Consider the following 22,148-nt stretch of genomic DNA (forward strand, 5'->3'; position numbering starts at 1 on the left):
AGCAGGATGGTCCTTAACCTCTACGTGTTTGAAATCCTTCTAAACTTCTTCTTGTGATTTAGTTCTACTTTCAAAGCATTATGGTCTGAAAATATGCAGGGGATGATCCCAATCTTTTGCTATCTGTTAAGACCTGATTTGTGACCCAGTATGTGGTCTATTCTGAAGAAAGTTCCATGTGCACTTGAGAAGAATGTGTATTCAGTTGCGTTTGGATGTAAAGTTCTTAATATCTGTGAAATCTATCTGGTCCAGTGTATCATTTAAAGCTCTTGTTTAGTTGGAGATGTTGTCCTTATATCTGTCAATTGTAGAAAGCGCTATATTCAAGTCACCAAGTATAAGTGTATTATTATCTAAGTATGTCTTAACTTTGGTTATTTTTTTTTTAATTTATGATAGTCACAGAGAGAGAGAGAGAGAGAGGCAGAGACACAGGCAGAGGGAGAAGCAGGCTCCATGCACCGGGAGCCTGATGTGGGATTCGATCCCGGGTCTCCAGGATCGCGCCCTGGGCCAAAGGCAGGCGCCAAACCACTGCGCCACCCAGGGATCCCTTAACTTTGGTTATTAATTGGTTGATATACTTGGCAGCTCCCACATTCGGGGCATAAATATTCATGATTGTTAGTTCCTCTTGTTGGATAGGTCCTTTAAGTATGATATAGTGTCCCTCTTCATCTCTTACTACAGTCTTTGGGATAAACTTTAATTTATCTGATATAAGGATGGCTACCCCTGCTTTCTTTTGAGGACCATTTGAATGGTAAATTGTTCTCCAACCTTTTATTTTCAGGCTGTAGGTGTCCTTATGTCTAAAATGAGTCTCTTGTAGACAGCAAATAGATGGGTCTTGCTTTTTTATCCAGTCTGAAACCCTGCACCTTTTGATGGGGTCATTATGCCCATTCACGTTCAGTGTTACTATTGAAAGATATGAATTTAGTGTCATCATGACATTCCATCCCTGTTTTTGTGGATTGTTTCCTTGGCCTTTCTCTTTCTTTTACAGAGTCCCCCTTAATAATTCTTGCAGAGCTGGTTTGGTGGTCACATATTCTTTCAGTTTCTGCCTATCTTGGAAGCTTTTTATCTCTCCTTCTATTCTGAATGAGAGCCTTGCTGGATAAAGTATTCTTGGCTGCATGTTCTTCTAATTTAGGACCCTGAATATATCCTGCCAGCCTTTTCTGGCCTGTCAGGTCTCTGTGGAGAGGTCTGCTGTTACCTTAATACTTCTCCCCATAAAGGTTAGGGATTTCTTGTCTCTGGCTGCTTTAAGGATCTACTCTTTATCTTTGGAATTTGCAAGTTTCACTATTAAATGTCAAGGTGTTGAGTGGTTTTTATTGATTTGGGGGGCGGAGATCTCTCTATCTCCTGGATCTGAATGCCTATTTCCCTTCCCAAGTTAGGGAAGTTCTCAGCTATGATTTGTTCAAATACACTTTCTGGACCTCTGTCCCTTTTGGCACCCTCTGGAACCCCAATTAAACGTATATTTTTCCTTCAGAGTCTGTCATTTATTTCCCTTAACCTATCCTCATGATCTTTTAATTGTTTTTCTCTTTTTTTTCTCTTTTTTCCTCAGTTTCCTTCCTTGCCATCAACTTGTCTTCTATGTCACTCACTTGTTCTTCTACCTCGTTAACCTGTCGTTAGGACCTCCAGTTTGGATTGCATCTCATTTAATTGATTTTTAATTTCGGCCTGATTAGCTAAATTCTGCAGTCATGACGTCTCTTGAATCCTTTATGCTTTTTTCTAGAGCAACCAGTAGCTTTATAATTGTGCTTTTGAATTGGCTTTCTGACATTGAAGTGTAATCCAAATTTTGTAACTCTGTGGGAGAGAGTACTGTTTCTGATTCTTTTGTGGTGAGTTTTTCCTTCTAGTCATTTTGCTCAGTGCAGAGTGGCCAAAAACAAGCTGTACTGGAAAAAGGAGAAAAAGAGAGGAAAAAAAAAGGGGGGTCAAACAAAACAAAAAACAAGGGGGAGTATCCTCTGATTCTATATCCTGTAAATCCCTCAACTTCCCCTAGAACTTTCCAGTGCTGCTTGGTCAAGAACTTGCTCTTCCTTTGTCCTTCCAGGTGGTCTTTTGGGGGAGGGCCTGCTGTGCTGATTCTCAGGTGTGTGCACCTGGGGGAGCTGCCCAGCCCCCTGCCAGGTGCACGGCTCAGTGGGAGTTGTTTATCCTGTGAGGCCCCTGCTCAGTCCCAGGTACAAGGTGACACCAGGAGGAACAACAACAGTGGCTGCGGCCAGCTCTCCAGCCCTGGAGTCAGCTCCTGCAGTAGCTACCGCAGCTCTCAGTCTGCACGGGCCTGGATGCTCCGGGTGTGGGGGACGCCGATCAGCACAGCCCGGAGGCGCCCTGCAGCAGGAGCATCCTCGCTGTCCTGGGCCCTCCCCGCCTCCGCCTGTCCGGGGAGGAGCACCGGATCCTGGGCTGTGTCCCCCCGCGCCCTGGGCTCCGGGGCCTGTGCCGCTGGAATGGCGCTCCCAGGCCACGCAGCCCCCTCCACGCAGAGCCGCTGCCTGAGCTGCTCCCGGGCTGCGCAAGGCGTGCGCTGCAGCCCTTTATGGAGCTCGGCCGCGGGGCGTGGCGTGCTCTCCCCCGGGGCGCAGGTCCTCTGTTAGTGCCCCTGGGAGCCTGAGGGCATCCCTGCCCCTCCTGGGATCCTGCCGAAGCTCCCTGTGAGCGCCTTTCAGTCTGGGAAGATTTTTGAAGCTCCTGCTTCTCCGGGACGGGGCTTTCCTGTCCTGGGGGCTCTCGCTCTGCAGCCTTAGCCCAGCTCCTCCTCAAGGGGCCCCTCCCCACTGGATGCTTTTTTATTTCTTTATTTTTTTCCCCATCTTCCTACCTTGATAGAAGCGTAAACTCTTCTCACTGTAGCATTCCAGCTGTTCTCTCTTTAAATCTCAGACCGAATTCATAGGTTTTCAGGATGATTTGAAAGTTATCTAGGTAAGTTGGTGGGGACGGGTGACTTGGGGACCCTATTCTTCTGCCATCTTGCCCCGCCTCCTCCAAACATTCATTTCTTTGCTCACATTGTGCAAAGGTTGCAGCTTGGCTGCGGCTCTGCCGGGCTATGCTGAGAACAGCTCAATTTAGGAGGCTCCATGTGTCTTTTCTTGCTGGGACCCAGGCTGAAGGATCAGCCACTAACTGGGACCCGTTATTCTCAAAGTAGAGGGCAGAAGCTCAAAGACAGTGGAGCTAGCAGGGGTAAACCATACAAGCACATTTAAACCTTTGCTTGGATATGGCTTATGTTATCCATTTATACCCCATTGGCCAAAGTAAGCCATTTGGCCAATCACAAAGACAATGGAAGAGGAAACTAAACACCTTTTGCAAGAAAGCTTAACAGGGCAGGAAAGAACCAATGATGTGTTGGGTCCAGCTCATACTGGCTTTTAACAGCCAATTTTTTTTAATTTCACGAATTTATCCAACTGGTTGTTAAACCATCAGAATCTTGAAATCAGCTATGGTGGAAATATTTACAGTATGGCATTTGGAAAATGCTACAAATCAGACTTTTCTCCCCATCCAGGAGCTGGTTGTTAAACATTTACCAGCCCACTACAAGAAGCAACCAATCTTTGTAAACAAATAGAATGGTCTACCGTTGTTTCCTTGTCAACCAGGGCTTCTAGGAGCCCAACAATGGCAATGGATGTATAACATCTAAAAATCCTTCAGCCTGTGTCTCTTCTCTCTACCTAGATGTCATAGTACTGGTTTTCTTATTTCACAAGAAAGAATCAGTGTCATTTAGACCCTCTTGAATAACCTTCTGGCAGAGCAAGTTGAAGCAAAACCAAGAAGGTAAAAACCCATTCACCCTCCCCTATCCTTAATGAGCTCAGTTTAGGGTCTTCTGTTTCCTTGGCAACATACCTGACACTAAAACTACTTCCAGTTCCCACTTTTCTCAGCTACTTTGAGTGTTGCCAGTAAAATACTTCCATGCCTTTCTGCTCTCTTGGCACACTCTCTAGCTGTCACCCCACATGAGTCTTGGGATGGTTTCCAGGCTGGGGCCCCCACTTTTGCACACTGTCCCTTCCTTAAACTGGCCTCTAATTGAGTCCAACATTTTCTTTCCTGCAGTATGGACTGGATAGTGCTAAGTGCTGTCACTTAAGGAACCCCAGGTGCAAAGGCTGGGCCTCCCCCAACCCCATATTGTCATCTGTCCACCTCCCACAATCACCAATTGACCTACACTGTCAAGATTTCCTAAGCCAGTGCCTGAAGTCGGGGGTATTTGTGGGTTCGCCTTGGAAACTATCCCATCCTAAGGATGATGAAAGGATTAAGGAGAAACCAACTTGAAATGATACCAATAGGTTTCGGCAGAACTGCCTCCGGAAAACACAAAGGCTGTGTTTCTGCACAAAATCCGTGGCCATTTACCCCTTTGTTTTTTTTTTCTCTTATTGCTCCCAATTTCCCTCTCTTGGCCTCCACACCCCTGCCCCACCCCCAGTGCTCCAGAGGACTGGTTCCAATTGCAAGGCCATTCCTGCAACAATCTCTGGAAACTGGAGTGAAAGGTGCCGACAAAGAGGCCCTCTCCACAGCTCCCTTTTCACAAGAAGCATGTATCCAATTAAAGGATTTTAATTAAAATGCTTTCTGTAGCATCCTGTTTCTACTCACTGTTATAAATTAAACTTGACATTCTCTGATTTAACAGGTGGGTGAGATTATTCTGAAAGCTGCCAGATGAGAGGAAATAGAAACTAGGCTGAAGGAAGCTGTGTGCCTGGGAGCATAACATGTATGTATGAAAACGTGTGTGTGTGTGTGCGTGTGCACATGCTGTGTGCACATATGCACTCATATTTGTGCAAGTGCACAATTATGTGTACACATATCTATCTTTAAATTAGTTTGAAATTGTTCAACTTTAAATGGAAAAGTCATGATATAACAAGGGGGACACCAGGAGCAAATAGAACCTTAATCTAAAAACTTAAAATCTCATGCGATATCCATAAAATCTCCATCGGCACTATCCATTCGCACATTTCTTGTGGGTGATATTCTTTTCTAAGTATCAGCTGAGAAAAATCTGTAACCTCTATTTGTTGTTTCCTTTAAATGATGGTTTTTTTTTTAAGATTTTATTTATTTATTTATTCATGAGAGGCATAGAGAGAGAGAGAGAGAGAGAGAGGCAGAGACACAGGCAGAGGGAGAAGCAGGCTCCATGCAGGGAGCCTGACGTTGGACTCGATCCCGGGTCTCCAGGATCAGGCCCTGGGCTGAAGGCGGCGCTAAACCGCTGGGCCACCGGGGCTGCCCTAAATGATGTTTTAATCCACACTATTTCTTTATGCAAGGGGATGAGGAGGGAAGGAGTTTCAGTGTTAACCATTACAGGCTTCACCTCCATAGCGCTTTACAGTCACTCCTCAAATTAAATGCTCCAAAGAGTTCTGATAGATTCTGCACCACACCTCTGGATGTAAACTGGCCACTGCAAGGGCCCTCTTTGTTCCAGCCAAAGTAGTTTACTCACAAATCCTATCATGATGTATATTATCTAAACTCCACATGGAGCACCTGGGTGGTTCATTGGTTGAGCGTCTGTCTTTTGCTCAGGTCAGGTCATGATCCCTGGGATCAAGCCCTACATCAGGCTCCCCACAGGGAGCCTGCTTCTCCCTCTGCCTATGTCTCTGTGTCTCTCATTAATAATAATTTTTTTTAAATCTTCTAAATTTTTTTTAAAAAATAAACACCACACTATTGTCCATGTCATTCTCCCTGCCTAGACCTCTTCTCTCCAAAATTGCCTCTTCCTTCCAGACTCTGTTCCTATTTCTACTCCCCTGTGACATTCTTCCTAACCACTCTAGCTATACTTTCTGCTTTAAGAACTTATCATATTCATCCCTTTGTTCAACAGGACCAAGCAGTACTGTAGATGCTAAAGGTACAGCAGTGAACAATAAAATAAGGAAATGTAAAACATGTTTAGTGGTAGGTATAGATTCAGAAGAAAAATAAAACAAGTTGAGGTGGACAGAGTGTTGTTTGTGTTTTTATCTAATTCTGTTGTCATTATTTAAAGTTTTATATGTTGATCTCTCATTCCTCTAATTGGATTGTAATTCCCTTGAGAATCAGAGTTATGTCTTATACCTAGGGGTAATATTCAAAATATTTAACAACCAGTACAACAGAGACACTAACCAGTGTGAATAGACCTCAGCCATTCTAGTGTGTCCTAGCTAAACATGATCCCTGCTAATCATTGTATCATCCAGGTTACAATATTACTCAATATATTTTCATCCACATATTGATTTCATAGTATTTGTTTCTCATATTATCTAAATGGGACTCTAGTGACCTAAAAGAATAAATGTATTGCAATCAAAGAGTCTAACTTACTTTTAAAGAATGTACAGATTGGGCACTCCTCAAGCAGGGCCAGATAGTTACCATTAAGCCAGCTGGATGGATTTCCTTTCAGTGTTGAAAACTCATCAGATGTCCTGCCCACCTAGGAAAGAATTTTCAAGAAAAACAGTCATTCATAGCTTTATCTCTGCTGAAAAAGACCTCAATTCCAGCTTTCCCATTTAATTTCTGAGGGGAAAGTGCTTTATTGTGTATTAGAAAGATCATGGACTTTGAATTTAAGACAGATCTGAGTTCAAATCATCTACCATAAGTCTCAGGTACTAATTTAGCCTGGTTAAAGAACTTTTCTGAGGATTGGTAATCTTTACTGTAAAATGGAAAGCATAATATCAATTTTGCAATGTTTTTGTGGAAAATTAAATGAAACAAATTGAAAAAAGTACATAGTACTTACCTGACACAAAATCGATGATTTGTGTGTGAGTGAATGATTGCTATTGTAGCTATTGTCATTATCAAAAATGGTATAATTGCACTTGTGGTCAGATAGTACATTATACAGATAGACTCACCTTCACATGCTGGTGGTATTAAAAAAAATTCAATTGAGTAAATTTGAAAATCTAATTGGTTTTATTAAGCAATTCATGAACCTGGGAGCAACCCATCTAGCAAGTAGATGCTCTGAGGAGTTATACCTAGTGGAAGGTTTCTATAGGAAGGAATGTGAGGCAAGGAAGTTGACAGCAAAAGAAAAGAAAAGTTTATTTTAGGCCAGGGCAGCTTTTGTGGGAGAAAAGACTGTCAGGGTTTGTTTTTTTTTTTTTTAATTTTTATTTATTTATGATAGAGAGAGAGAGGCAGAGGGAGAAGCAGGCTCCATGCACCGGGAGCCTGACTGTCAGGGTTTTTATCACACAGATTACCTCACTGGTGCTGATGAGGAAATTTCAGATTGACTGTTAAAAAGTCACCTTCTCAGAATAGGTTGGAACTGTAAGTCTTGGTTTGCTGTTGTAGGGGCAATGACTCCATTTGGGGCTTGTATCTTTTTTAACAGTGGACACTTATGTATGGCTTATACTCCCAAATGCCCAGAGTTCCCCTTTACTCTGCTTCTAGCACCTTGTATCCAGGAAAGAGAAGAGGCACCCATAGCTCAAATATAGTGTCCCCGCAATCCTGCAAGCTCCTTGAGGACATGTCATCTCAACTTTCATCTCTTTTGTATCTTCACCTCTTCTCACCTGCTGGTATAAGGCTATACCCTCAGGACAAAATACAATGTGAAGCTGTATAGAACAAGAAGAGCAGTTGAAATGATTGAAGGAACTGTGGGGCAGGTAATCAGATGATGTAAGACTTCTGAGAGAGACTGAAGGGGAACATACTCGAGTCCACTGAATCACAAGTATGCCCATCCAATGAACGCACTCTTTCATTGGGAGACCACTGGCTCAAGCTGGAAAGAGGTAAACCTAGAGGGAATAAATAAAAATGTCATTTTCCATGACAGATTTTATGATTATGGAACTCATTACTCCCAAGAAATGATGCAAGCTGAAACTATAAATGGCTACAAAAAATGAGTGAGAAAAACCCATGGAAGACCAGCCCATCTTGGGAGTACATTAAGGGAAATTACAATGTTTGAGGCGTAGTGGCAACAATCAACAAGCACTTATGAGAGCTCCTCTGTGCCAAAACTTGTGCTGTGTGCAGATGGAGAAGCAAAAAAAGTAAAGACAAGGTCCCAGGCCTGAAAGCTCTCACAAAACAGGAGAGGTGACATGTGCTGGCAAATGCGTACAGGGCAAGTTAGAATCTGATCAGCAACAAGGAAGTGCTATGGAAAACAAAAAGTGAGGCTGCGGCTTCTAATTTGAAGGCTTCGGTGAAGAAGTAGCATTTGGATGTGCATTAAAGAAGGATGGAATTGAGGCAGTTACTAGAAGTGAGGTAGAGGCAAAGCTCCTGGAAGGGGCTGTGGGAGGTGGAAGAAGGGAATATGAACTGAGGATGATATCCAGTGTAATGGGCCCCAGTCCCTTCTCAGCTGCTAGGTCCAACAATGCCCCTCTGCCATACTTGGTGGAGGCAGTGAAGGAGAAGTAGAACAGTTAATGCAAAGAGAAGGAAAGGAAAATGACAAGAAGATTATGTATCTATCAGATAGTAGGGGTAGGAATATTTAAAAAGATGACATCAAAAATTTCTGCCAGCTCCACAACAGCTATAATTTATTTTATGCCTCCTGCCCAAAAGGAGTTAACCCCCTGCCCATGCCACCTTACCCCCTCAACACACACAGTAAACTCTAAAGGGTTTAATAAATGTGATTTCTTAAGTAAACTTAAACTCCCATTTTGAGAGGCTTAGGATATGGTCCCACAAACAGGAAGAATCTAAGTAACTAGCAAACTAGAGGACGATAGCCAACATTGTAAAGTGTGTGGGACAAGATCTGGGACAGGATCTTGGAGGAGGCTAAAGGAGGATTGAACATTAAACAGAGGGATACACAAATAAATACATACTTTCAATCTGTGATACACACTCAACAGAAAGAGATTGCTGTGCAGTAAGAGAGGGTGACTGATGGGCAACATATGAAAAGCCAATAAGGGTTTCCAACCCTCTTCTTGGGAGAGGTCTAAATTTACCTCAAATGCCACATTTAGCTTCTCAGATGATTTCCCATCGCCGTCTCCCAACTCATTTTTAGCCCCTTACCATTCAAACACTACTCTCACATACATCACCTCTTTAAAGCATATATAGAAGAATATATAGAAGTTTTTTGAGAAAACCATTCTAAAGCTAAAAGCCAAGCTTTAGAGCATAGCCGGTCATGCATTAAGCATCCACCCTTTAAGTCCCTGGGATAGAATCTACATATGGGCCAGAATATTTTCCCCAAAGCGCCCAAGGAGATGAAACTTCCCAAGAACTCTCCCAAGATGTGCTCCACTTTTCATTCCAGGAGCAAGCCTGCTTATGAATGAGTCCATGTTTGACTCACTGGTAAAAGAGGAATTTGTTGAGCACACTTGCATATGACACCCAGTTGATTCTTCTGGCATTGAGTAAGAAAGGCATAAAAATCCTGTGTTTTCTTATGAAAGGACACAGTTATTATCCATCAAATTTCTTACTATGAAAATACAGGCAGCAAAGAAGAGAAATGTAGGCCCAGGCTATCAAGATTAAGCAGGATAGAGATCAAGACCCCTAAGAAAAATTTGCCCATCTTCTATGAAACAGTCAGAAGTTAAAATGTTCAAGGAATCAGGGTGCCTGGGTGGCTGAGTCAGAAGAGCATGCAACTCTTGATCTCAGGATTATGAGTTCAAGCCCCGCACTGGGTGTAGAACTTACATTAAGAAAAAAAAAATGCTTAAGGTACTACGGGAACACCCTAAAGTTAAAACAGAAAAAATCTGACCATACCCTTCATATGGATACACACCAATAAACTGTATTTTATTTCTCAGTAGAAGGAAAGAAGAGAGTCATTTATGGATACATTCTTCAGTTCTCGACTGCCTTTTGTCTAAGCAGGCTCATCCAAACAATGGTTTGCCCAAGCATAGATTTACCAACTGCTGCTTTTTAGACTAAGAATATAAGCCTATTCTTACTCTGGAATACCTGCTGATAATACCTCAGGGACACAGAAGAGAATAGTAATGTCCTCTTGCAGATAGAGTGAGTAACTGTCCTGGTGCTGGGATTGACCTTGTTTTAGCACTGAAAATCCCACATCCAAGGAGCCCCCTTGGTCCCAGGTAAGCCAAAGTTAGTGAACCCTTTAGAGCACACCAAGTCAAGTCCTGACCCACCACTGGGGGATAGGACTAAGGAGTGGCATGGAAATGCTGACTGAAACAACATAATAGATTGTCTTTGACTCTTTGACCATTTTGCCGGGGCCCAAGTCTTGACTGAAGAAAAGCTTTAATGGTTACATTCCTTGGGACTAAAAACTATGAAAATTACAAAATGGGACCAATATCCAAAATTGCTCCTTATTCTGAATAAATTAGGAAGCTCCTGACGAGAAAGTATAAAATGAAGGCCTTATCCTTCATTTTAATTGTTTTAAATGGGAAACACTAGCCATTTGTGGTGAAATACTGGAGCTATTGAAAATATCTTAGAGAAATCTGGACTTTCTGTTTCATGAGAGCAGAAGGTAAAACTACAATTCCTCAATTGTAAATTGTACCTTGAATAAATGGACAGGTCGAAGAACAATCTGAACTGAATGCAGAAAGCAAAATTAGCAGTTCTGTTGAGCTTCTATCTTACAAACAAAGAGAATGGTTTGAAAACTGGGAGGAATAGAACATTAAAAAAGGAAATCTGAGGGGGGCACTTGACAGGATGAGCACTGGGTGTTATTCTGTATGTTGGCAAATTGAACACCAATAAAAAATAAATTTATTATTTTAAAAAAAGGAAATCTGTTCTCAGGAGAGAAGGCAATAAAAGATAACTTATATCTCTCATTCCCAAATGTTGCTCCATCGATTGGCTACAATAGAATCACTTAGGAAACTTGTTAAAAAAAACACAGAATCCAAGCCCCAGTTTTAACAGTGATTTGGGTCTGGGTGCACCAGGGAATCTTATTTTAACAAGCTCTCTAGGTGATTCTGATGAGCAGCTAGTTTTGGAATCACTGACTTAGATGATTAAAATGGTTTAATGGCAAAATCACATGGATTATTCTCCAAACATCTTCTCAAGAGGCAATAGAACTTGATGGTTAAGAGTTTGAGATCTCTTAGAATATAACAGATTCTAACAATCTAGGATGGAATTCTGGCTCTGTAACTTGTTAACTGCACGAACTTGAAAAGTGAATAAATTTCTCTGTTTCTCAATTTCCCCATCTAAATATAATGATAATAATAGTAACTTTCCAGAGTTGTTGTAAGATTGAAATATAGGCATACTTCATTTTATTACTCTTTGTTTTTTGCATGGCTAATATGGTATTTTTTACAAATTTAAAGTTTGGGGCAAGACTTCTATTGACAAAGTCTATGGGTGCTATTTTTCCAACAGCATTTGCTCACTTCATGTTTCAGTGTCACATTTTGGTAATTCTCACAATATTTTCAACTTTTTAATTATTATTACACTCATCACAGTGATCTGTAATCAGTAATTATGACTTGCTGAAAACTCAGATGATGGTTAGCATTTTTTTATTTGTATTTCGGAAGCATTTCCTAATATTTTTATGAGCAAGAGGAGTCTGGAGCTCAAGCAAGAGGTATCTCAGGACAAACATATTCAGAACAGCACTTGATTTCTCCTTTGTGGCACCTAAGCTAACTCTACCCCAGCCTTCCCCCATCTCAGAAATAGTACCACCATTCATGCAGAAACCTGGAGATCATCTTGAATTCTAATCCCCACATAGACACAGGCAATTCATCAAATAAGTCATGTAAATTCTACCTCCAAAAAGTATCTTGAATCTATCCACCTGCCTTCATCCTCACTGTCAATCACCACAGTGTGTCTGACCATCCACTCTTGAGAATCCAGAAGCTCACAACAGCCCCCTAATTGACCATCTTATCTCCACTCCTGGTCCCTTCAGGGCATTCTCTGTGCAGCAGCCAGAGTGGGCTTTTTAAAAAATATATACCTCATGTCAGTCCCCTGCTTAAAACTCTTTGGTGCCGTCCCATTGCACGTAGAATACTAAGTCTAAATTTCTTACCATGGTCTATCAGGTCCTGCATAATCTGCCCCCATCTCACCCTTGTGCCCATTTACTTCTCCAGTAGAGTTGCCTGCTACCCCTCTTCTCCACACACTGGCCTTCTTTAAGCTCCGCAGCATGTAAAACTCACCTCAGACTCTCTGGGCTTGCTGTTCCCAGTCTTCCTGCTCTTCCCCAGCTTTCCATATGGGTCTCAGTTTAAATGTCTCTTCACAAAGACCCTAAATTATTCTTTATAGCTGCACCCTATTTATTAGCTTCCTATTGCTTAGCACAATTTGGAATTACCTTTATCTAGCTTACTTTTTGATTATCCTTCCACCAGCACTGCAAGCAGTGTGAGAGCAGAGACCACGTCTGTTTTATTCAGCAATACATCCCAGCACTGTGTCTGTTATATATTAGATACTCAAATATACTTGATAAGTAAATACACTAATGAAAGAGGTAAATTCATATCCAAGTAAATAGCCATACTCAAAGATTTGACTAACGGACACATTTTTATTTTATAATGATGTAAGTAGGAGGGGATGCTATATAATAAAAATATTTTATCCTTATAGTACAATTTCCAAAAGCATTAAGGGGCAGCAGGTAATGAGATGTCCCTGAAATCTTCCCATAGTTGCCTTTTACTTATCCTAAGGCCAGCCCTGTAAATATTATTTAATTTGAATCTTCACTCTGATGCCGCACAATGCTTAGCCAGATCCAGTTAATGGAATTAACTAAATTGGCCACCTGTGAAATGTATTGAGATGCATAAGAGAGTCACAGAGCAGGACAACAGTTAATGCATCCAACGCTTAATGATGAATGGCATCAGTGTAGAGAGTGCTGGGAGTGGGTGAGGTCAAGGTGGGGAGCTCAGCTGAATAAAACCCACACATGCTAGGGTTACTTTGTCTCTAAGTTACTCCTCCCAAGGAAACCTGCTGCAAGAGTTATTGGCAGGGAGCCAGATAGGCTGACGAGAGTTGCACACCCATTTAGTCTTTCCCCAGCCCAGGTCCCTGGCTGAGGTGCTAATGAGCAGTAAAAAGGCCAGAAGGTGAGGAGGAGGAGGGGATAAGAGAGGCTGGATTATCCATGACCTGCATAATCAGTCCCTGAAGATTTGTTTTAACTAGACTTGCAGAATCCCTTTTCCACCCAAGAGCGTGTGAGAAATCCAGAGGAGATGGTAAAGTAATGGGAGTTGAGACACTGCCTTGTTAAGAGTGTGCAAACATTGACACAACTTCCCTAAGAAGTGCTTTGTGGGGGATAGAGGATAGATATTGGGTGCATGTCAATGGCATCTCTCTAGCTGTGGAATTTTTATAGTTCATTCAGTAAAAAAAAAAAAATAGTATGACACATTTGGGCAAAGTTTTCTGGAAATTATTTCTCTTCACCACTCCCATGGCTTAATTCTATGGCCTTCCTCTTCAAAAGAGTAGTTTGGCAAAGTACAACAAACAAAGTGGTAAAATAGGGTCTTCGAAGGGAGCAAAAGCATCAGTTTGTAGAATGTGCAGATTGTCTATAGCAAAAATATACGATTTCAAACTACCAATGTGATATCACTGAAGGCAGAGTTGGGAAGAGGTAACTAGAATTCATGGTCACAAACTAGTACAACCTGGCTTCATCATACCACTGATGCACACACTGACTTTAGGAGTCAAAAAGATTAATGCTGGGTCTGACCCTTACTAGCTATGTGACCTTGGTTAAATTACTTAACCTCTTAAAACTTCATACCCCTCATCTTTTAAATATGGACAATGCAGATAAAACACTTAGTTAAAAATAATGTTTAAATAAAATAGTGTTGAGTAGATGGTAAAGATGGTGCTATTACTGATGATGATTTACTTCAGCTAAAAGACCCATAATTATTGCAGCGAACCAATGAGTAGCCAAGAGTTTCTGACTGGAAATATCCAAACACCAACAAATCAAACAAATTTAACTCCTTAGGCACAAAGGCCACTCGAAGCATTTTTCTTGAGAAGGAACTGAAGAAAGAAGGAAAAAATAACTTTTTAATAAAGATATTGTTGAAATTTTTACAGCAAGATTTTTCTTATATTTTAAATGTATAGTTATTTTTAATTTCTAAGAAAACCATGGAGAGAAAAATTCCAGAATGAATGTTTTCAGCACAGTAGAAATAAGCACTAAACATTAAGATTACCTGAAAGTTGAGAATTATATACACATTACTTACAGTTATCCTCTAGTATAGACTCAGATAAAATTCCTGGGGAAGGCAGTCCAGGTGGCTCAGTGGTTTAGTGCCACCTTCAGTCCAGGGCATGATCCTGGAGACCCGGGATCGAGTCCCACATCAGTCTCCCTGCATGGGGCCTGTTTCTCCCTCTGCCTGTGTCTCTGCCTGTCTCTCTCTGTGTGTCTCTATGAATAAATAAATAAAATCTTAAAGAAAAATTCCTAGGGAAATCTTACTGGCAACTAAGAACTTGGACAGTGGGATACAGCAAAGAAGTAGGTTCAATGGAATCCCTAGAGTGAATTTTTACAGACGAATTGAGGAGATACACTCTAATGGAAATTGTATAAAAAGCAACATAATGATCATTGGAAAATTAATAAAAGGAAATCTCACCAAGATGGAGTCAGGAGACTAGGAGGTGGCATTTTCATTTTCTACCACTCATAGCCAATTGCAGATTTCAATAAGAAGGGAGTGACTTCTATTCAGAACAGAAATAAGCCAACTTTACTACCCAGGCATGAGGAAGAAAGATTTTCTCCTCCCCTGGCAACAGCCCAGCCAATAAGAATGCCACAATTCAGCCAATGAAAAGCCACTACACTTCAAACGCCTAGTTTACTCTGATGAACTTTTTGTTTATAACAGCCCTTTCCAACTCCCCACTTTCCTCTATAAAAGAGCATTCTTGGGATCCCTGGGTGGCGCAGCGGTTTGGCGCCTGCCTTTGGCCCAGGGCGCGATCCTGGAGACCCGGGATCGAATCCCACGTCAGGCTCCTGGTGCATGGAGCCTGCTTCTCCCTCTGCCTATGTCTCTGCCTCTCTCTCTCTCTGTGACTATCATAAATAATAAATAGAAAAAAAAAAGAGCATTCTTTTCCTTTGTTTTCAGGACTTGTCTATGCTTTTGCCATAGTTTGCATGTTGCAGATCCAGTTCTCTGTTATTCCCAATTAAACCCATGTTTGTTGATAAGATAACAGACAGTCTTGTTTTTAGGGCTGACAGCCACAAAACAAATCTAAAAAAAAAAAGTCTATTTGAAAACTATTAGTGGTAGGAAAAGTGTGTGAGTGAAAACTGTATTAACCTCATGAAATCACAGTTGACAGGTATTATATAACAACAACTCACAAAGTTTAGAAAATAGTATTTATGTGGAAGTCTTAAAAAAGAAAGGAATCATGAGGTGCCTGGGTGGCACAGTGAGTTGAGCTCCAAACTCTTGATTTCAGCTCAGGTTGTGATCTCAGAGTTGTGAGACTGAGCCCTGTATCAGGCTCCACACTCAGCACAGAGTCTGCTTGAGACTCTCTCTTGCTCTCCCTCTCTCTCTAAAATAAATAAATAAACATTTTTTAAAAAAGAAATGAATCGGAATGGTAAATATCAGTGACTGAGCAATGTGCTTAGGAAAGTCTATATTTCACAATTTCATTGTCCCAGAGATCTATGAACAGACATTTCACCGTAGGGCAGTCACATCATCTACTCACTTTTATGTGAATCACTGAAACCTGACCTTGGGCCAGAAGTCAACTCTGTGTGGGATGTAGTACTATGAGCAATCCCTGGGGTGTCCTGGGTTGAATCTGAACACTGCCATCATCCAGCTATTTCATAAAGTCTTGCATCAGCAATCTTTGGATCACAGCTGGAAACAGTATCACCACTATGGTATTGGAACATTTTTTTGGCTGACATCTTGGGAACAGTGACATCATGTTCCAAGACTTAGGTGGCTGTGCTGTCCCCAACACTTTGACCAGAAACCTGGACAGGAAGCCATTATAGTGTAAACCCTTGGACTTGGCTTTGTAAAGTACATCAAAGCAGGAGTTCAATGACAAAGGAGACTGCAAGGAATGATGGAAACCAAGAATCAGCCTGATGCAGGATGTTGAAATGTAACCTCATGTGTACCTTGGTAGGGTCACCTTAAGAAAAGCCAAGATATGGAAATCTAAATTGATTTAAAATATAAGCCAGCATCTAATTCCTCCTGTCACAAATGGAATCTTTATCTATAAAACTATTCAGAATGGGGGAATTATTTTATTTATCCCATTCTCTACTAGTGTTAAAAATATGCTTGATTCAGAAAAAAAAATTCTTGATTCACAAAAACTAGATCCATCCATCTCTCACTGGATATATCTTTTGCATAAAATACAATGTAGCTGTACTTAAATGAATTTAAATACATGAAATATGAGTTTGGTTAATGTTCTCTTTGGATAATATTTTGATCTAGAAACTCAACAGCTTTTATATATATGAGAGTCATTTCTAGTTCAAACTGTTTCATTAGGAGTATTTTTATTTATTTCATGTGCATGTGTGTGTGTTTGGTGGGAGGGCGGGGTTCAATCATTATTATTGTAGGAGAAGCTTCAATTTGGTTCAAGGCTCAGAAAGAGATTCATAGGTGGTTTCTGTTTAAGTTCAGTAAGTCAGCCACGAGTTCCTGATTTAATTCGGTTCAAGCCCATGTATTTGTGTATGTTGTATATATGGATACGTATACATCAAGTATGATATACATATCTTGATTTTTATTCTAGCTCATGTCACCAGTCACTAAACACTCAGCTCTTGGTTGTGGAAGGAGACCTCTGGGTGCATAAGAAAGTCTGAAAGAACACATGATGTGATGAGCACTGGGTGTTATATACAACTGATAAATTGTTGAACACTGTATCTGGACTAATGATGTACATATGTTCGCTAATTGAATTTAAATGAAAAGAGAAAATTCATGAAGAGAGTTTATGAGTGGGAAGACCACCAGGGGCAGCAGACTGGGATGAATGCCTCCCCAGACAGCACTCATCCCACACACTGCTCAGGCAGTATGCCAATAACTGCTGCTATGCCCCCAATTCTGACCTCTTCCTAAGCTCCCATTTCTAGCTGGAAGGGGAATACAGGGCAATACCAATGACCATTCAATATATATTTGAGCATTTATTATGATCCAGGCTCTATTTTAGGCTCTAATGATTCAACACTGAATAAGATAGACATGTTTCTTTCTCTCATAGTGCTCACAGTGCTCTTCACTGAGGTACTGACCTCTTAAGTTATGGGAATGTTCAGCAAAAATATACTTATCTTTTTGAATGATAAGATTCACTAATATTTGGGATGCACAATATTGCCTCTCCCTAGTCAGAAGCCCATAAATGGCCACCTTACCTGGCATTCACTATTAAATGAGATGATTTCAAGACAGAAGGACCCTGAAATGCACATCATCTTTGAGAGATGTTTAGGTTTATACTACTTTTTAAATTTTTTTAAGATTTTATTTATTTATTCATGAGACACAAACACACACACACACAGAGAGAGAGAGAGAGAGAGAGAGAGAGAGAGAGGCAGAGATATACAGGCAGAGGGAGAAGCAGGCTCCATGCAGGGAACCCGATGTGGGACTTGATCCTGGGCCTCCAGGATCACGCCGCACGCCGAAGGCAGATGCTCAACCCCTGAGCCACCCAGGCGTCCCATAGGTTTATACTACTTTTATGTCAAGTTAAGGCTTGCATTCAAGAGTTGCTGTGTTAAATCTGTTAAGAGACCTGGTGTGAATAGACATCATAGTAGATTTGGGGAGAAAAGTCACTTATTATGTCTATTCTTCCTCAATTTGTTACTCAAAAAATATTGATTGAGCCATTACTCTGAGCCAGGAACCTATGTCTCAGCGTTTATTACGAGTATTTTCATATTCATCACCTGAAACAGTTTAAAGAACTTTCCTATAATATAGATAAAGCAATCATTATTATTTATGAGTCCCACCATAGCCCTGAGTACTGAGGGCCAAAAGGTTTAAAATGCCTCCGCAATACTGTATAGCTGAGAAACAGTGCAGGCACCTCATCAGGGGTTATGAACACAGTCTAAAATTCTGCTACTTGTGATCAAATTCTGCCTCTGATGTCAGAGTGACATCTCTGTGCCTTGGTTTCCTCATAGGTAAATGAAGAAAATAATGGTTCCTGCCTTATAGGGTTGTTGCAAGGATTAAATCAAATGTTACAAATTAGCCATTTACGGTTGTGTCTGGCAGCTGGGAGTGCTTACTAAGAGTTTGCCATAATCATCAAATTCAGTCTTATGGTACCAACACCTCTATCTGCTTCTGTCCATAACTCCTGCCTGATTTTACTTTGCTCGGTGTGTTACTCTCTCAGATCAGAAGCATTTATGTTTCAAAGTCTCAAATTCCCCTAGAAACTCTGAGTAGGCCAACCAAAACCATTATTACAAAAGCCTTGAGATTGGTGTCCTTGAACCAATATAGTCTAATAACTTTTTCACTTTCCATAGGAAAAAAAGTTCGATTTTTCCAAGTCCTTCTATCTTCCCTTAGAGAAATTAAACCACCTGGGCTTCTGGGAAGCATATATTCTTTTCACTGAAGCACTGATTATTTTCTTTATATAGCAGAGGTAAAGTTTGCTTCAAAGAACTGATACACACATATATATGTGTATATATGTATATGTGTGTGTGTGTGTGTGTATATATATATATATATATATATAAACAAAGATCCCTTAAGAATTAAAAAGGAGAAGGGGAAGAAGCAAGGGGAAGAGGAAGGTTTAGCTTAGTTTAGTTGAAGAGAACTTCTGTGAATTTTGTTTTCACACAATGACCCCTTAGCCAGCAGTTAGTCAGCACACATTTCCTGAACACTTATCTTATGCTGAACCCTGCGATAAATAATGGAGATTCAAAGATAAGTAAGAAGTGGTTCCTGACATCATGGCCAAAAGGAAATTGGAGAGGCAGCTGCCCTCTAATGGGTATCCACATGTTGCTATAAGTTACCTTGTTTGAAGAAATCTGATTTGGAAGAAGCATTTGAAAATTGCACGCTGAGCTCACTTCCTTTGGTGCTTCAAGCATGTTGAAGGTGCCAAGAAACCGATCAATCTCGTAGGTACAACAACCTCCATAGCAAACACAGAAAATATTGGATCCATTCTGCCTATAAAGTCACAGAACTGGGAGAAACCCTGCAGTCTCATGTCCAGAACTGGCAGACACTTTGGCCAAGTGGGGATCCCAATGAGGTTGACAGAATGTCCTGCAGTAGGGCTCTAAGGCCTAAGATCCATGTTCCCTTGGCAAAATAGCAGCTTCCTGCTTCTAAGTAAATAAGTTTAAAAGGCTTATGGAAATGGTTCTGAAAGATGCTTGGCTATCCAAAAGTTCTTACAAAATAACATTTCAAATAAGTCAAGTGTGAAAGAATCGGAAACAGATGGATTAAGTTTCCCATAGAATACCCAGGACTTAACAATTAACAACAACAAAAAAAAGTTTTAAAAAGGGAAGAGGGGAAACCATGTTTGGAATTGTCCAAGTCAGAACCCTTGAAGGAGGATTTGGGATGTTTTGCCAAATACCTAGCTTCATCAGGTCCTTTATTTTCTACCACACTACAATTATGGAGCCTCAAATGAGGTTGAGTTTGTATACAGTTGCAGCCATCTCCAAAATATGAACTATGGAAGATACAGTCAGATGCTCCCTTAGTTGTGTAGATCCATTTCCCAGTATGTGTCCCACAGACCACTGGTTCTATGAGATACAAACCTCCATGCCATTCTCTCTGCCAAAGAGGCCTTTCACTGCTAAATTAAACCTTCATATCCCTCATGGCATCTCCAATGCCAACTTCCTGAAGGTATTTTCTTTTACCTTTTTTCCACTAGGTCTCCTACACAGCCTGACAAGTGTGATTCCTGTTGGGTGTCTCCAGACAGCTGCCACCAAAGAAAAAATCCTAGTTGTCCACAAACCAGAAAAAAAAAAACCAAAGGCAAGTGAGCACCTCCAAGAACTAAGTGTGCACTTCAGTACTACCCCAAAGCACAACTCCAAGGGACACTGTTAATTGTACTCTATGACAACAGCTTCTTCGATAACAAAGCACAATCGCACGATTCCCTCTGGGGTATATATAAAAAAAAAAAAAAAAGTAGACTTGCTATACTCATTCATGGTCCTACCTCCTCACATTTAGCCATATATTGATGGCCTTGCTGCCCGGGACACAGCTAGGGCAGAAGACACTTTATTGTTTGAAATGCAGAGAAAATTAGGACCCAGGAATTTCCATGGAAGAAAACAAGATATGGAGTGGTCTACATATTGACCCAGATTTAATAATGTAGGCCAATATTTTCCACACTATATTCTGTGGGATGTTTTTGAAATATTAAAAATATGATTCTCAGGTCAAATTAATCGGGGATTTCTCCAAGATTTCCTATAAACAAATACGTTATTTTGCATTGTGAATTTCCAAAGTGGTGGTGGAGAGAGAATTGGATATAGTGTTTCCCAAAATCATTTTACCAACAAACCTATTTTTGTAAAGCATAGTTATAGCTTTCTGAAAAATGCTTAAAACAAGAAAAAGAGATGGTTTCCTGGCTTTTTATAGTACTTTACCTTGATCTGACTATCTTACTTCAACCTCATAATAGTCACTTTGCACCATTTGTCATTAATGTGGAAACCACGGATTGGTTACAGGAAATTTATGGACACCCTGAAATTGCATGCAAAATTGTGTTCACATATGTATTCTTGGAAGAGAGGTCCTCAGATTTGAGGAAGGGTTCAAGTCTCCAAAGTAAGGCAAATTCTCAAACCCTCTTTAATATCTTAGTTCAAGGTCAAGGGCAAAGAGGAGGAGTTACTTTTATGTACAGGTAAGTAAGCATGCAGAAAACAAACTCAACAGAAATGCTTACCTTAATGTTATCACCCAGATCTATAACAAAGGTAAGTGATGTTCCTCCTTTGTCTCAGAGCCTTTTCCTAGGCAAGATGTGAAATTTCCACTTTGAAAGGCCTGGTTTGGCATTTAACCTCATGATGAGAATTCTGGTTTCCAAGGCCTTCACCTTACCCTCTACCATCCCAACAGCAGGCTGGCTGGCAAAGGCATGGATGGCAAATCCATTGGGAGGGCCCCCAGATGCCTTCAGGCATCACAGAAATGTGCCTCATTGTACAGGAAAAGGATCCAAGGAAAAATGAGGGAGTTCAAAAGATCAAGATGCATTTTCATTGATCTTGGACTTGTAAGAGCCACACCATCAATCACAGTCATTTAAAAATTCCTATTAATGGCCCGGAGTGCTGGGGCTTCCATATGGTTTGTCTTTGTAACATTTGGTTTGGGCACCTCTTTGGAATCAGCATGAGAATCCGTCAGTGTCAGATTCAGACTTGCGCCTGCTGCCTCACTCCCAGGCAACAGTGTTAGGGGTGGATGTTTCAAGGTGATGGATATTCGGTGCTCCAGGAAGAAGCCAAAGCCTGAGAACCCCTTATCTTTAGGAGGAAGTGGAAAAGCCAAGTGAGATTCAGCCGGGCCAAAGAGAAGGTCCTAGGACATGTCTGGAAGAATAGGGAGGAAGCAGCATGTCTGAAAAGGAAATCTACTCCATCCCATCTATCCCAAATGTACTAGTGGCGTGAGAGGCAAGGCTGGGTGTGATGCTCCCTGGTAGAGAAGCAGTGGGCACTTGCAAGGGCTGTGTGTTTAGGACAGATCAGTTGGAATCGAGAGAGCACTGGAAGGCACAGTGCAAGGGGCGAAGTCCTTCCTTTCTTGCTCCCCCTCCTGCCTTCACTGAAGCAACGCAGTCCAATGCACACCAACTTGATGCGGGCAGAAGAAAGCCCAACACTGTGCTACCGAAGATGGAAGCTGCTGGTTGTGTGTGACGGTAAGACTTGAAATGGC

General features: G+C 41.1%; 1 long non-coding RNA gene across 1 annotated transcript; it reads left to right on the top strand.

Moving 5' to 3' along the window:
* Positions 1-3,680: 3,680 nt before the first annotated feature.
* LOC102152790 lies at positions 3,681-20,232 on the top strand. Its single transcript, XR_005371916.1, has 3 exons — positions 3,681-3,843; positions 4,718-4,801; positions 20,101-20,232. It is a non-coding gene; the product is annotated as an uncharacterized LOC102152790 (long non-coding RNA).
* Positions 20,233-22,148: the final 1,916 nt, after the last annotated feature.

Source organism: Canis lupus, chromosome 17, assembly GCF_011100685.1.
Source record: "Canis lupus familiaris isolate Mischka breed German Shepherd chromosome 17, alternate assembly UU_Cfam_GSD_1.0, whole genome shotgun sequence".
NCBI classification, from domain to species: Eukaryota; Metazoa; Chordata; class Mammalia; order Carnivora; family Canidae; genus Canis; species Canis lupus.